At 34.3% G+C, this 16,906-nt stretch overlaps 1 protein-coding gene across 1 annotated transcript in view; it reads left to right on the top strand.

Annotated features, from left to right (window-relative positions):
• Positions 1–16,906, top strand: part of C1QL3 (complement C1q like 3) — a 682,501-nt gene that overhangs the window by 506,988 nt on the left and 158,607 nt on the right. The window lies entirely within an intron of this gene.

The raw sequence follows: 16,906 nt of genomic DNA, 5'->3' as shown, positions 1-16,906 counted from the left end.
AATTAGGATGCATGCTTTCTCTGCTGAGCATGCTATTGACATAACATTCTTTTCTATAAAGTTTGGTACATAGCCTAGAGTTCTGATCCCTAAAAATTGAGACATCTAAAAAATTGATATCAGTGTAGGACCAATTCATAGTAAACCTCAAATAAGGGGTAGTATGATGAATAAAATGATGAAATTCCTTCAGTAAATCGACTGCCCCCCCCTCCAAATAAGGAAGAGGTCGTCCACAAATCTACGAATGAACACAATGTTATACCTATATGGACCTTGAACTAAATTATTAGCTTCCCATTCTGCCAAAACTGAATTTGCATAGGTGTTGGCACATGAGGTACCCATGGCTAACCCATTGTGTTGCCAGTAGATCTGTTTGCTAAATAAAAATACATTATTCTCTAATACTAGATTAAGTAATGTCTCAAGCAATCTCACTTTATTAACATCTAAGTCCAAGGCTTCTAATTGTCTAATAATGCTTTCTATACCTATTCCATTTGGTATCACTGTGAAAAGTGATACCAAAGGTAACTAATAAATACTCTGGATGAATTTGGCCTCCATTAGTTTCTTTTTACAAGTCACTTAGAAATTGCTCTGTATCTTTTAAAATATACTTAGAGCTGTCTATAAGACAGCATAGGCTCTTTTCTAAGTAGATGGATATAGATTCTGTACACCAATTCCTACCTGCAACTATTGGTCTCATGGGTGGCTTTACAAAACTTTTATGGAGTTTAGGAAGTCCTTGGATGATGGGTACTGTGGGATGCTTCATGTTAAAGTATTTAAATAGTTCATCATCTATTTTCTGTGTTCTCTTCAACTCATATAGTTCATTTTCTGTTTTATTGATCATTTTATTAACATCATATTGAGTAATACTACTGTAGAAGTTACTATCATTCAACATATTGATCACACTTGTATCATAGTCAAACTTATTCTTAACCACAATCTGTCCTCCTTTGTCTGTTGGTCTGATCAGAATTTCAGAATTTTTTGTAAATCACATAATGCTTGGTATTCACTTTTAGTTAAATTATACCTATTACTTGGATATTTCCTTCCCTTATGTGAGTAATGCACTCTATATGCCTCATCTATACACATTTTTTCAAATGCATGTATCAAAGGATTCAATTTCGGAACAAATAAGCTAGGTTTTCTAAATGCATTGAAATTACTATGCATATTCAAATCATCATTGAACATAATTTTTAACATTATGTTTCGTGTAAATTGTTTAATGTCCAACACAACATCCATAATATCAGAGTCTGAAGTGGGAATAAAGGATAGTCCCTTATTTAGCACATTGAATTAATTCGCCATCAAAACATATGATGATAGATTAACAACTAGGTCTTTACCTTCATAAAATCCTTTTTTATGGTGTAAGGACTCACCATACCTGCATCGTGCTTCCTCTTCCCTCTGGTGACACTCCTTCCTCTCTGTGAGTCCCTGTACTGTACTCCCCCTCCTCGGCTCTTCGACCTCTGCCTCGTGGGAAGTGGGAAAGTCAAGGTAGGAAATTCAGGTGTGGGTCGAAAAGGTGATAGTTCTTTGGAACTTCCATTAATTGAACAAAGAACAGAAGCAACAGCTTCATCTTCCGTTCTCTGTACCTCGGCTGTAGTGAAGAAAGTCTTCCGTCTGGCTCCAAGCTGCGCAGTATTCTCCGACGTAGATGACATCATCACATCATTGTGTATTCGTCTGGTCACTCCTCCTTGATCTCGAGCAGCTCCCTGATTTGATGATCCATCAGCCTTCGCCTCATCATTGGTTCTTGCAGCCTCCTCCTGCATCTGACTGGAATGAACATTATTAATGGGTAGAATCGGGTCACATGGCCAGGTAAACACATTGGCACCCTGGAAATTTTGGCGATCCCTTTGTAGTTTTTTCAGTTTAATCTGAATAAGTTTCCTTGTATTTGACTGTGCATTGACAATAATTTCAATTAAATGTTGTTGCAACATATCAGCCCTATATTTTTCACTTAAGATGCTAAACTTGTTTCTGATAGTATTAGTCATTGTGTCTGCTTCCCTGGTTGCCGATTGTATTAGCAACCTAAGGTAGCTTATACTCGTAGCTAAATTCAGTTTCTACCATTCAGTAAGCAGAGTCTCATCACAGTTAATTTGGGTGGGCATTTTCAAAATTCTAAGCCCTCAGAGGACAACATTGTCTCATACACATATTTCTAGATGGAATTTTTCATACTATAGAAACCCGATTTTTATTACAATAATTGTTAGTGCTTTCATTTGAATAGAATTAAAATATACTTTGATTAAAATATACTTACAGCACAATTTTAAGTTTTTAGCATTAGGCAGATCTTTTGAAAACTTGAGAGGTGGTGATATCAGAACAAGAACTGAAACACTTGAAGCTGAGTGGATTATCAGACTTAGGGTAGATATGGGACATGGACTCAATGACCATGTTCCTATCAGACCTTCACTTAAGGCACGACCTCTATGAAAATGAGTTGTAAGTAAGTTTTAATCAAAGTATATTTTAATCATAGATATATATTGTATATGTTATATTTATATGTTTAATTTAATACGCTTTTTATGAATTTGTTTGTTTATTGTTACATTATGTCCATGGAGTGTACTACAGATTTTATGAAATAAGAAGGTTGCTTTAAGATTATTATCAGTCATGTGACCTTAATTAATTGCTATATAATGGGTATTTTTGTAACTGCACCTTATTCACCTGAAGAAGCTAATTGTGAAAGTGCTTGTGTGTGTGTCAGTCTGACAGAATTAAACCTGCTTTTTAGAAAATGGAAGCCTGGTCTCTACTAGTTTTCTGTTTTATTGAAACTTCTTGGATTTATTCGCTACACAGTGGAGAACCATGGATTTTGTTGGTTTGTGTTTATTTGCTACTTTATGAAAATTAGTTAAACATTTTGGTAAAAATTACACATATATGCATTAATTTAGTAATATAAGGAAGGTTTGGTATATATGATTATAATAAGGGGTAAATGTAAAGGTATTGTAAGTTACTTTTACCTTTAAGAAAGGGATGGTTTTATGTCATTTCTGGTTTAGCGGTTTTGGCAGACTTTTAAATTTAAATAGAAAAAACAGGAGGCCAACTCAGCTGGCAACGTAAGGCAAAATGATAAAAAGCCAAAAATCCAAAAGTCAGTCACAGCCAAAAAGCCAATAGTCACTAAGTTCCAGCAACGATGTCAATCATAGCTTTTCAAACACCAGCGAAATATTTTATTTCCTTTAATGAGTACAGGCAAGCGCTTTCACCATAAAAAGGCTTCCTCAGGCCATTAACATTAGAAAAAAGGAAGGTCATATTTATATAAAGAATTCATGACATCACTTCCTTAATTAATACAAGATTCATTAAATAATTATTATTATAATAGCATGGTATTAATTAAAATTTGCATATTCAATATATAAACTAAATTTTAAACATCACATAAAAATATATACTCAGTTATTTCCTAAGCTTTTTACCTTTTAAAATTGGTTTAATAGGGATCCTATCATTCAAACCTGGTGGAGCATCTGCTCTCAACTTGATTATCCATTTTGTTTCATTTTGTTCCGTTCTATTCCATACATCACCCCTTCTAATAGATGGCAAAAACTTTTGAATCACCATAAATTTAAAACAATGATTTGTAGAAGTTTCAATTATATGTTTAGACAATGCATTCTTAATAGATTTTATTCTTATATTATATATATGCTCCCTCACTCTATCTCTCAAGCGTTTATCAGTTTTGCCCATGTAAAACGCAGGGCATGCACAGCAGGTCGCTAAATAGGCTACATGCTTAGAATTGCAGTTAGCTGAAGGGAGAAAATTATATTGTAAATTACTAACAGGATGTATAAAAAATCCTGAGGTATTAATATATGAGCAAAAGTTACACCTCTGGCATGGTTTTGTAGATTCATAGTCGTTCTTATTATGTGCACATGATTCTATGTGTCCATAACTACAAAGTATCCTATGTAAATTGGTCCTATTCTTATATCTAAATTTTGGGACATCACCTACTATTTTATTAATTTCTGGGTCCACTCTCAGTATGTCCCAAAACTTTTTATACGCATCTCTAATATATCTGTCATCATGGGTATAATACATACTAATCTGGGTTATTTCTGTCTCTTCATGAACTTTTGCAACATTCCCTACTTCATAATTTTCTTTATCTGCAAAATATGGGGAAGCTGTACTTTTCCTTAACGTATCCACTGTAACCATATTTTGTTCAATCTCTTCTAAAGTGTACGCTCTTTCTAATAATTGTTTTTTCAACTTATCCATTTCTTCTCTATACCCTTGGTCTGTAGGATTCATTCTAGATGCCCTCATAGCCTGTCCTTTTATGATGTTCCTAAATATAAAGTTTGGGTGCATACTCGATCTATGTAGCAGAGAATTTCTGTAACAAGATTTCCTATGCACACCTGTATTGAGCAGGCCACAGGGTAATCTCTCTACATATACATCTAAATAAGAGATGTATTCTTCCGATGCTGACATAGTAAACTTTAAGTAATGAGTTAAAGAGTTCACTTGATGAAAACATTTTTCTAACTCTGAAAATTCAGCTCTCCAAATAAAAAACAAATCATCTACAAAGCGGACGTAAAAACATACGTTCCGCTTATAACTGTCTAAATTAAACAGCTGTTCAATTTCCCAATCACCCATGACAAGGTTGGCGTAGCTGTTGGCACAAGATGTGCCCATTGCTAGGCCATCCTTTTGATGAAATATCTGGTTGTCAAAGGTGAAAATATTATAACTCAATACCACATTCATCAGTTCACAAATAGTATCAGTTTCAGTTCTAGTTAAATTCTGGTGTTTCTTTAAACATCTACAGACACTCTCAATTCCTTCCTTATTTGGAATCTGAGTGAATAGTAACTGTACGTCCATAGTTACCATAAAAAATGTATACGTTTCTGGTATATCTTTCATTACATCATATAACACAGTCAAAAATTGTTTCGTGTCTTTTAAGACATGTACATATTTATCTACAATAGGTCTCAGTTTAGTCTCAAGATATAATCAAATTGGTTCGGTAACCCAACCTTGTCCCGCAACAATTGGTCTCATAAGTGGGTTACTCTGATCTTTATGTATTTTTGGTAACCCTTGAATACATGGTATTAGAGGCTCATCAATCAAACAAAATCTATATAAATCATCACCTATCATACCTAAATCATGGCTATTGTAAAGAAATCTAAATACTTCATCAATAATTTCATCAACTCGTGCATTATTAATCTTTTGATAAAACTTTTTTATCATTTAACATCTTATTCATGCTTAGTATATACTGCTCAATATCCATTATAACAATAGGGCCGCCTTTATCTGCGGGCCTAATAGCTATACTAAAATCTTCTCTAAGGCTTTTCAAAGCTTTTCTCATTTCAGGACACAAGTTACCATACCATTTTCTATCCCTATTATTTTTATTAATATCATGTAATTCTTGTTCAACAACTTTGGAATATGCTTCAATAAGTGGGTGCATGTTAGGAACATAGGTACTAGGTTTCCTAAGTATGTTCACATATCTTACATTACTGTTACCATAATCTAACTTCAGGTGAAGATTTCTTACAAATAGTTTTAAATCTAAAACAGAATCAGTGATATCACTCTTTGTAGAGGGTATGAATGATAAGCCTTTTTCTAACAATAGACTCTCATTTTTAGTCAAGACCTTTTTAGAAATATTCCAAATTAATGTGGTACTACTTTTTCCCACATTTTTTTCAGCGTGGGTCCTGTAACCTCCTCCTCTGTTAACCGCCTCTTCTGTCTCCCTCTGCTCATAGAGCGATCCCTCCCACCCTTCCGAATCTCGGATATGGGGAAATGGGCCATCTCTCTATTGACATTCATGCCATCTCTACTAGAAATTGGTGTTTTCTTTCTAACAACATCACATTTATTACTATTAGCCTCTGAAATCTTACTATTTGTGTTCAAAGACAATATTTTGAGGTGTGTATTGCAAGGAGAATTATTCCGAGAGGGCTACGAGTGCTAAAGATGCCGACAACAGGTATGACACACCCCGAACTGTTATATAAGTGGCAACAAATAAATATTGAAACCAGCGTACAATATATGCAGCTCATGAATGATTATTTCTTCGTTGAGGAGAGTCAACTTAGGAATAGGATTCGTGAGCAACAAGCACATATTAATGAGCCATTTCCTAAAGAGATTTTGGACAAATTGTTTTATAAACTTTTAGATAATGTATTTTTGTTTGAGAAAAAATTGGTTGAACAGAAGCAAAGTAAAATAAGAAGGGACACTATCGACTTTAAAAAGGGTCAAGTCTTTACTTGGCCCAAAGATAATTTCATAAACCAGAACCAAGCGAAAACGATAAAGACTTGGAATATAAGTGAGAATGATGGTTGTAGACAGAGTAAGAACTCTGTTGGTAAACATGTTGTAAGAAGAAATGCTAAACATAATAATTTAACTAGTAATGAATCTGAGAATGTGATTAATGATGCTGTTAACGATGCTGTTAATAATGTGATTGTAACTACAGCTGAAATACATCAGGAGGATGCAAGTATAATAACTGAATTGGGAGATATAGAAGTTCTAACAACAGGTAGAACTGAAAATATGGGTTTGAACACAAATAGCAAGATTTCAGAGGCAATAGTAATAAATGTGAGGTTGTTAGAAAGAAAACATCAATTTCTAGTAGAGATGGCATGAATGTCAATAGAGAGATGGCCCCATTCCCCATATCCGAGATTCGGAAGGGTGGGAGGGATCGCTCTATGAGCAGAGGGAGACAGAAGAGGCAGTTAACAGAGGAGGAGGTTACAGGACCCACGCTGAAAAAAATGTGGGAAAAAGTAGTACCACATTAATTTGGAATATTTCTAAAAAGGTCTTGACTAAAAATAAGAGTCTGTTGTTAGAAAAAGGCTTATCATTCATAACCTCTACAAAGAGTGATATCACTGATTCTGTTTTAGATTTAAAACTATTTGTAAGAAATCTTCAACTGAAATTAGATTATGGTAACAGTAATATAAGATATGTGAACATACTTAGGAAACCTAGTACCTATGTTCCTAACATGCACCCACTTATTGAAGCATATTCCAAACTTGTTGAACAAGAATTACATGATATTAATAAAAATAATAGGGATAGAAAATGGTATGGTAACTTGTGTCCTGAAATGAGAAAAGCTTTGAAAAGCCTTAGAGAAGATTTTAGTATAGCTATTAGGCCTGCAGATAAAGGCGGCCCTATTGTTATAATGGATATTGAGCAGTATATACTAAGCATGAATAAGATGTTAAATGATAAAAAGTTTTATCAAAAGATTAATAATGCACGAGTTGATTAAATTATTGATGAAGTATTTAGATTTCTTTACAATAGCCATGATTTAGGTATGATAGTTGATGATTTATATAGATTTTGTTTGATTGATGAGCCTCTAATACCATGTATTCAAGGGTTACCAAAAATACATAAAGATCAGAGTAACCCACCTATGAGACCAATTGTTGCGGGACAAGGTTGGGTTCCCGAACCAATTTCATCATATCTTGAGACTAAACTGAGACCTATTGTAGATAAATATGTACATGTCTTAAAAGACATGAAACAATTTTTGACTATGTTATATGAGGTAATGAAAGATATACTAGAAACGTATAAATTTTGGATGGTTACTATGGACGTACAGTCACTATTCACTCAGATTCCAAATAAGGAAGGAATTGAGAGTGTTTGTAGATGTTTAAAGAAACACCAGAATTTAACTAGAACTGAAACTGATACTATTTGTGAACTGATGAATGTGGTATTGAGTTATAATATTTTCACCTTTGACATCCAGATATTTCATCAAAAGGATGGCGTAGCAATGGGCACATCTTGTGCCAACAGCTACGCCAACCTTGTCATGGTTGATTGGGAAATTGAACAACTGTTTAATTTAGACAGTTATAAGTGGAACGTATGTTTTTATGTCCGCTTTGTAGATGATTTGTTTTTTATTTGGAGATCTGAATTTTCAGAATTAGAAAAATGTTTTCATCAAGTGAACTCTTTAACTCATTACTTAAAGTTTACTATGTCAGCATCGGAAGAATACATCTCTTATTTAGATGTATATGTAGAGAGATTACCCTGCGGCCTACTCAATACAGGTGTGCATAGGAAATCTTGTTACAGAAATTCTCTGCTACATAGATCGAGTATGCACCCAAACTTTATATTTAGGAACATCATAAAAGGACAGGCTATGAGGGCATCTAGAATGAATCCTACAGACCAAGGGTATAGAGAAGAAATGGATAAGTTGAAAAAGCAATTATTAGAAAGAGCGTACACTTTAGAAGAGATTGAACAAAATATGGTTACAGTGGATACGTTAAAGAAAAGTACAGCTTCCCCATATTTTGCAGATAAAGAAAATTATGAAGAAGGACATGCTGTAAAAGTTCATGAAGAGACAGAAATAACCCAGATTAGTATGTATTATACCCAGGATGACAGATATATTAGAGATGCATATAAAATGTTTTGGGACATACTGAGAGTGGACCAGAAATTAATAAAATAGTAGGTAATGTCCCAAAATTTAGATATAAGAATAGGACCAATTTACATAGGATACTTTGTTGTTATGGACGCATAGAATCACGTGCACATAATAAGAATGACTATGAATCTACAAAACCATGCCAGAGGTGTAACTTTTGCTCATATATTAATACCTCAGGATTTTTTATACATCTTGTTAGTAATTTACAATATAATTTTCTCCCTTCAGCTAACTGTAATTCTAAGCATGTAGCCTATTTAGCGACCTGCTGTGCATGCCCTGTGTTTTACGTGGGCAAAACTGATAGACGCTTGAGAGATAGAGTGAGGGAGCATATATATAATATAAGAATAAAATCTATTAAGAATGCATTGTCTAAACATATAATTGAAACTTCTACAGATCATTGTTTTAAATTTATGGTGATTCAAAAGTTTTTGCCATCTATTAGAAGGGGTGATGTATGGAATAGAACGGAACAAAATGAAACAAAATGGATAATCAGGTTGAAAGCAGATGCTCCACCAGGTTTGAATGATAGGATCCCTATTAAACCAATTTTAAAAGGTAAAAAGCATAGGAAATAACTGAGTATATATTTTTATGTGATGTTTAAAATTTAGTTTATATATCGAATATGCAAATTTTAATTAATACCATGTTTTTATAATAATAATTATTTAATGAATCTTGTATTAATTAAGGAAGTGATGTCATGAATTCTTTATATAAATATGACCTTCCTTTTTTCTAATGTTAATGGCCTGAGGAAGCCTTTTTATGGTGAAGGAGCTTGCCTGAACTCATTAAAGGAAATAAAATATTTCGCTGGTGTTTGAAAAGCTATGATTGACATCGTTGCTGGAACTTAGTGACTATTGGCTTTTTGGCTGTGACTGACTTTTGGATTTTTGGCTTTTTATCATTTTGCCTTACGTTGTCAGCTGAGTTGGCCTCCTGTCTTTTCTATTTATATACTGGCTATTTTCTGGAGGCTTGCGTGTTGAGCATTTGTTTTGCTTTTAGACTTTTAAATGTATTTAAGGTCTGTTTTTTATGTAAACTTTTGTCTGAGGAAGTTTGGTACTCTATTCAAATGAAAGCACTAACAATAATTGTAATAAAAATTGGGTTTCTATAGCCCTGTGCTGTGCCATTTTGTTTTAATTTATTTAGTTTGTTATGTTTTTGTTTTCTGTGTTTCTGAGGTTTAATATCATAAAAAGAAAAATGAATACCTCTACCTTTTTACCTGCCCTGAAACAGAGGTCAAATATTAATGCAGTTGAGTTTGCCATTGTGTAAGCTTTAAGATGAAATCTTTTAAAACCATGTACATAGCATGGTTTTGGAATTATTGATGCAAATATGCACAAGCAATATTTGATACCTAGAGGAGGTAACTGCAGATGCACCTGGAGGTGTCACTTGGATGTAATGAGTTAAATCTTTTTATGTGTGACATTCCCTTAGATTGTACCATTGTCTTTGTCATTTTTCTCTGCATCTTTTCTATTGAATGAAGATGTCCTATATTTTTTAAGAACAAAAAATGTTGTCGTACTCCAAGATCAGTCTGATGTATGCCTTACACAATCTTGTTATGCAGATTACATCTCTAGTACATACATTTCCTTGCATAAGCCACAATTGTTTGATAGCTCAGTAGCATGTTATGTCAACATGTTTTCCAAAAGAAATGTTGTTAGACATAAACATATCAGGTCCTTGTAGTAATTCACTGTCTTCAATGTCACTGATGATAATGAAATTGAGTGTACACTTCTTGGTTTTCCAAAGTAAATGATACATTTGTCAGTACTAAAGATAAGCCCTGTTGAGATGGCTGAGACACATATTTCATTTACTTATCTGTTGACATCAAACATTATAAATGGATTAGCATGCTGTCTTACAAAGAAAATGAATGGACAGGTTGGTGTTACATTAGCTTTTTAAACAGCTGATGATAACACAATTTTAATACATTTTAGCATGCTTAAATTTTAAAAGATCTAACTTATGTAATTATTCTACAAAAACATTATAAATGTTCTGAATCAGGTTATGCAGACATTGTTTAATGTATATTGATTTTTCTGCCATCTGTGATATTGTGAATCATGAATTCTTGCTATACAAAGTCAAAAAAGCTGGATTTTTCTGTTCTCCTGATTAAGTTGCTTGGAAGCTGAATTCCTATCAGGCTTTAGTGTTTTGAGATTGATGCTTTATGACAGGACTTGAAAGTGTTTAATCAGGGTGTATCACAGAGGTCTATTCTAGTCCCTATTTAGTCAATGTTTAACTGTCAGATTTTTTTTTTTTATTTTTGAATGAGTGTATATTCTTCTCAGTCTCTGCAGATGACAAAAAAAAAATGATAACATAACTTCTTGCATTGATGACTGCATTATTTTTTCTGGAACCATTACATATATTATATTCTCCTCAGCAAAGAAAAATAACATGAAAATCAACACAAGTCCAAACCATGCATATGTTGTTTGGTTCACAGAAAACTGGAATGACATCTTGAAATTATAGCAATGCTAAAATGGATGTTTTGATTAAAAAAAACGTAGGTACCCTCATAACTGTATGAATGTCTTCCACAGGTCATATTACCAACTTATGCCCTGAGCCATTCAAAACTGTGATACACATAATGATAGCTGTTAAGTCAAGATTTTTTGAGGTTATTTTTATTTATTTTATTTATTTTACATTTGTTTTACGGGAAAAGTCTGACTGGACAAAACGTCCTTTGTCAGAGGAGGCCCACAGAGAAAAGCTCCACATTTATAAATAATAGTACAATATATATACAACATACAGATACAATTGTTGATTCAATCTCAGATACAAGCACAAAATGAAAAATCCATGTTATAGATTTCACTAATACAATCATATAGTCTAGGTAGGAATAAAAAGAATAGCAGTACTGTGACTGAAGGTAAAAGAAACAAATAAGATAAGTATACATATGCTTAGACAATTTCAGATTAATGCGCTGAAAGACTAGGCCTCTAAAACTACTTCACCTGATGACCACAAACTAGATGGACCAACAGTCAGTGTCAGAGTGCACCACTTGCCTTTGGTGCAGAAAGTTATAGGTTCTATTCCCACAGCAGGTAGCTTAATTGCTGACTGACAATGCACTGCAGCTTAAAGAGGGTACTGCACTCCTGAGTATGTTGTCCTTCAGATGAGACATTAATCCAAGGTCTCATCTGCTTGAGTTGGTGGCAACTCAGGTGGATGGAAAAGATCCCACAACATTTATCAAAAAGAGTAAGGGAGGTTCCGTGATGGCCTTTGCCAAATTTCCCCTCTTAGTATAAATTCCACCTTGGGTCGTACCTGAAAAGAGGTGACTAGCCTAGTGGGACTAACCTGGTTAGCAAAATATAAATAAATAAAAACAGAATGGTATTAGGTGTAGAAAACACACCTTTGTTGATATTATACTGTTATATAAAGAAGAAACAACCACTGGAATGCAGTGTCTAAAACCAGAAGCACTGCACATCTCAGAAAACAATGCAAAGGGGAAAGGAAAGGTATGTAAAAGAGCTCTTGATAGGCATGCATGTTGCTCCTTTCTGTTGCCTTGCTGTGTTCACACAGGTTTCCATTTGGCATAAGTGGTATACTGGACTGAAGTACCTGTCCTCCTTCAGAAGGAGTAAATTAGCACCAGTTGCTTACCCCCAACTCACCCAGTGCATGTGTCACTAGCAGATTCTAAGACATTTGGGACACATTCAGGTTTCAAACCTCTGTACTCTGGAATGAATAGGATGGTGAAAACAGAATAATTCTTGAAAAACAAAATTCATGCTGACACAGCACTTGGTTTGAGTATTGAACCCATTTGAACTTCAGGTACTAAGTCCTTCTAAAACAATACCTTGGTTTAGGCAAATATCACATAGGAATCTTCTTGGATTTTTCTCCAGGAACAAACCACTCCTGTTACTGCATCTCAGAAGATCCATTGATTTTAGTTGATCTCTATAATGCATTATGCAGATATTTTAATATGTTTATAATTAAAATCAGACACACCTAATATTCTTGTTGTTAACTGACCTGTTTCAAATATGTACAGAAATGCACTGCTATTATAAATGCTTTAGGTGCATATTTACTGCCTGCTTTCCGGCTAAGAACTAGTTTCAAGCATAGTCTGGAAGAATGCAGGGTCACAGAAATGGTACCAGATTTCCAAAGAGTTGCTCTCAATGTAAGTCTGCCTTGATTCTGCAAGACTTGCTCTCAGTGTAAGGCCTGTCTATAGGCTTACACCGAGGCCAGATTAAAAAAGACCTGCTATCAGCCTGCTCTCAGTGTAAATGGTCACTTACACTGACAGCAGATCTTTTGGAACTGAGCCCATGGTGTGGGTGATGCTAAACTTTACTAAAGCACACCCTTCAGGCATTATAATCGATCACAGAATCGTAAGTGGAGTACTTAAGAAATAAAAGGTAGCATGATGCGAGATGGATAAACAATTTAATTAACCAAGAAGAAGCACACCAGTGCATCAGGCACAGAAACACTTATCTGTTTACCTTAAGCATTTCTGAAGAGACCTTTCCTAGAGTATACTTTACAGAGACAAAGAGACAGAGAAGATACTTAAGAAATGGGAATGAGTGCTCATTAAATGTTAAAAGGTAGAATTGAGTTCTGTCTTTCCATGTATCGATGAAGGAGGCAGCACTACTAGAGCTAATCATTTCTTTATTTTTAACAGTCTTACGAACTGTATGACCTAGAACATATTCTTTCCATGAAAAACTACACTGTGTATCAGAATATGCATTAATCAGTAACAGATGTAAGCTCCCTCTCCCCACCCCATAAAGTGTGGTATAATATGACACAATAAAACACTGTTTATCAATTGCATGCTTCCTTGGCTTTTTAGAGATTCTTGCCAAATAATTCCCATTTTGATACTTCCACTTTGATTAAAAGTAGAACAGCCTGAGGAATTTGGTGGTGTTTCTTCAGGGAATGTTGCTTTGCAAGACATAAAGACAGACAGAGAGAGGTTGAAAGAGAGATTGAGAGAGAATCACACATTACTTAATCATTTAAGAAAACTAAACAGCAATCTGAAAACCAAATCAGCAAGTAGCTGCATCAACAATTGTACTGTATAAAAATTAAGAAATCTATCAAAATACAGTGTTTACATTTGAAAATGTGTATATAATTCTGCTGTTATATACTTGATTACAACCACTGAAATTCATTCTAATAGTTTATAAGGCCTTCAATATGTGAAGAAATTTTGGTATGTGCATACTAATTTATTATACAGTCATTTCACACAGATATACCCCAAGACTATAGTAATTGAAATGGTCAGATGTATTCCTGCATCCCTTAAAAGTACACACAATCTCAGAGTAAGCATTCTGAAATGCTTTACTGCATTTATTAAGTGCACCTAGTTTTAAGGAAAGAGAAAATTAAAGAAGACTCTTGTTTGTCCGTTCATGGATATTTAATGCACAGTCAGATGGAATTCTTCAGCCAAGAGCGATGTCTAATTCATTCTTGCTGCTAACGTAAAAAAAAAAAAAAAAAAAAAAACTAATGAAGGGCCAGTATATGCAGCTACTGGAAAACCAAGTCACTAACAAATGAAAAAGAAAACTAAAAGAGTTTACTGCAATAAGCTGCTTAGCTCATAGAATTAAAGCTACAGAATGCTTGTTGTGTTCATACCTCTCAACTGTTCAGATTTTCGCAGATTGTCCAGATTTTTGCCTCATATTTTTGGTGTGTTCCTTATAAAGTTTATGATTTTCTGGATTTTGGTGGTGAATCAGTGAGGACTGAATTCACTAACTATTGACAGGCGTTTAAGTTTCAGACTTCATATCCTTCAGAAAATGCTTGGTAACACAAGATCTTTCATTCTAACAACTTTCAAAGTTTAAAAGAGCAACATTCAAAATCTGTCCCCCCATTATTTTTAGCATTGTACATATTTTTTTGTACTAAGAGGTTGAGAGTTATGTGTGTGATGGACTTCCCCAGATTTCTTTTGGCTATTGTGTGATTTAACTGGACAGTACTCCTGGGTTACTGATTAAAAAAAAGGCACTTGCGCATGGTGAGTTCATCTAATTAACAAATAAATAAAGCTTTAAATAACCCTATCCTTTGTTTTAAGTGCTATTTGCAGTATTATAAGAAAACAAAATTGTGTTTATGGTTAATATCAGGGCTGTAAGTGATGGTAAGCTTTTTCAAAAGCTATATATTCTTCTCCAAGCCAACAGGATTTTACTTTGTGCTAAGCAAAAGATCCAGATGTTGAATGAATCATTATAGGCATAAGTGAAACAATGAACACAACTGACCACTTCACTCACACTTTACTTTGACTGCAGATTTAAGGGCATATTAACAATGTTACTGGTATTATTTAGAAGGTCATTTTCTTATGACCAAATATGACGTCTGCACTGAAGATGCTGAACATTAATTTAATGTAAAATATGTTTGAGCAACTAGTCCTTAGGATTAGGTCATACACATCCTACAAAGTAGAGCATAATCTCTCATGCAGACTTGCAATGGATAATAAATGATGAAAGTTAATTGACCTGACACTTGGGCTCCGGAGGTTTGAAAATGAATACCCATATAACCAGTTAGACCGTTCACCTTCAGTGAGTTGAAGTTATCACAGTTATTAATGCCAAGTGACATGAGTTTTGCTCTTAGAATAGCACAACCTACATAAACAAACTGAGGGCACTATCATTTCATGCACGAACCTGACACATTAGATGAATTAATTTTGGTTGTACACTTTTATGAAAGCATGTCAGGCAGAAATTAAGAAGATATTTTTAAGTAGGTGCCCCAAAACAAAACCTTAACATGTATGACTTTCTCAATAACCTCTGTCAGGAAAGGGCATAGCTGTTACAGACGTATGTGCTTCAGTTTGGAAGTTTCAATTGCAGTGCCTTTCCAAGAAATGCTAAATAGACAGATTGATATAAAGATATAGATATAGATAAAAGATATAGATGTAGATATAGATGTGGCTATAGACATAGACATAGTTATAGATGGAGATATAGATAGATATAAAATTCATTCTGAACATGTGGACCATTGTAAAGTAGCTACATAAATGTATAATATTCAAGGCTAAGAATACTTGGACATGTGGACCATTGTAAAAGTAGCTATATAAATGTACAATATTCAAGGCTAAGGATCCTTCTCAGGGATGTGTACTAAAAACTGGCAAATTCTGTAAGTTTATATGTGACACATAGTAAAATAACAATATATATTATGAGCCTTGTAGTTGTAAACCACACGCAAGTGTATACACCAATACTATAAAAAACATTTTCTAATACTAACACATAACTACACAGTAACTCTGAAAGATGGGTGAGAAGAGAAGGGAGCTTTACTGCTACAATATCTCTTGACTATCTATTGTTATAGACAATAACTTATGGAACTTCACTGTCTTGTTTTAGGGAGTGTAAATGCAGCATTAAATCTTTATATTTCTGTAGAGTCATGACCAGTAACCAATATCAGGTAACCATTGGGTGGTGTAAACTTCCAGAACCTTCTGGGAAAATTCCAAGAAAAACACTGCTCTACCTTTAGTCTTAGCATCAAGGTTGGAGTGCTTTGTGAAACTGCAAACAGTAGCTACGTTGCTGCTGTAGTCTACCTCGAGTGGAAATATTCCCCATAAAAGCTGTACAAGGAGTGGCAACCCTTGCAGAATCAGCTGTAATGGGGTCTTAAGGCATTTTTATTTTTATTTATCACAGCAAAAGGCAATATAGGAAAGCCAATTTGTGTATCGGGGATTTTGCTACTTTTGTGGCAGGCAAGATCTCGATTCTTTTCCCAACTCATTCCCAACAGTGCAGCTGTTTTGAGTGTGTACCTTTAACTCTTAGTGGGTGTGGCTTGTGCCTTTAAAAAAAATAAAGTTATCACGTTACAGTTCTACCAAATACTCATTGACAGAGGTCAAATGCCAGTACAATTGAGTGTGCCATCATGCATTCTTCAACATAAAATATTCTGATACCTTGTATGTAGCTTGGTTTTGGAATTATTAATGCAAATATGAACAAGTAATATTTGATGCCTAGAGGTGCAGTAGGAGGTAACTGCAGAAATGTCTGGAGGCACACTCAGCTGTGATGAGTAACAAAAAGACAATCTTTTTTTTTT

Source organism: Protopterus annectens, chromosome 3.part1, assembly GCF_019279795.1.
Source record: "Protopterus annectens isolate FY-2018-M chromosome 3.part1, PAN1.0, whole genome shotgun sequence".
Classification (NCBI taxonomy): Eukaryota; Metazoa; Chordata; order Ceratodontiformes; family Protopteridae; genus Protopterus; species Protopterus annectens.
This window is presented reverse-complemented; position numbering and strand designations above follow the sequence as displayed.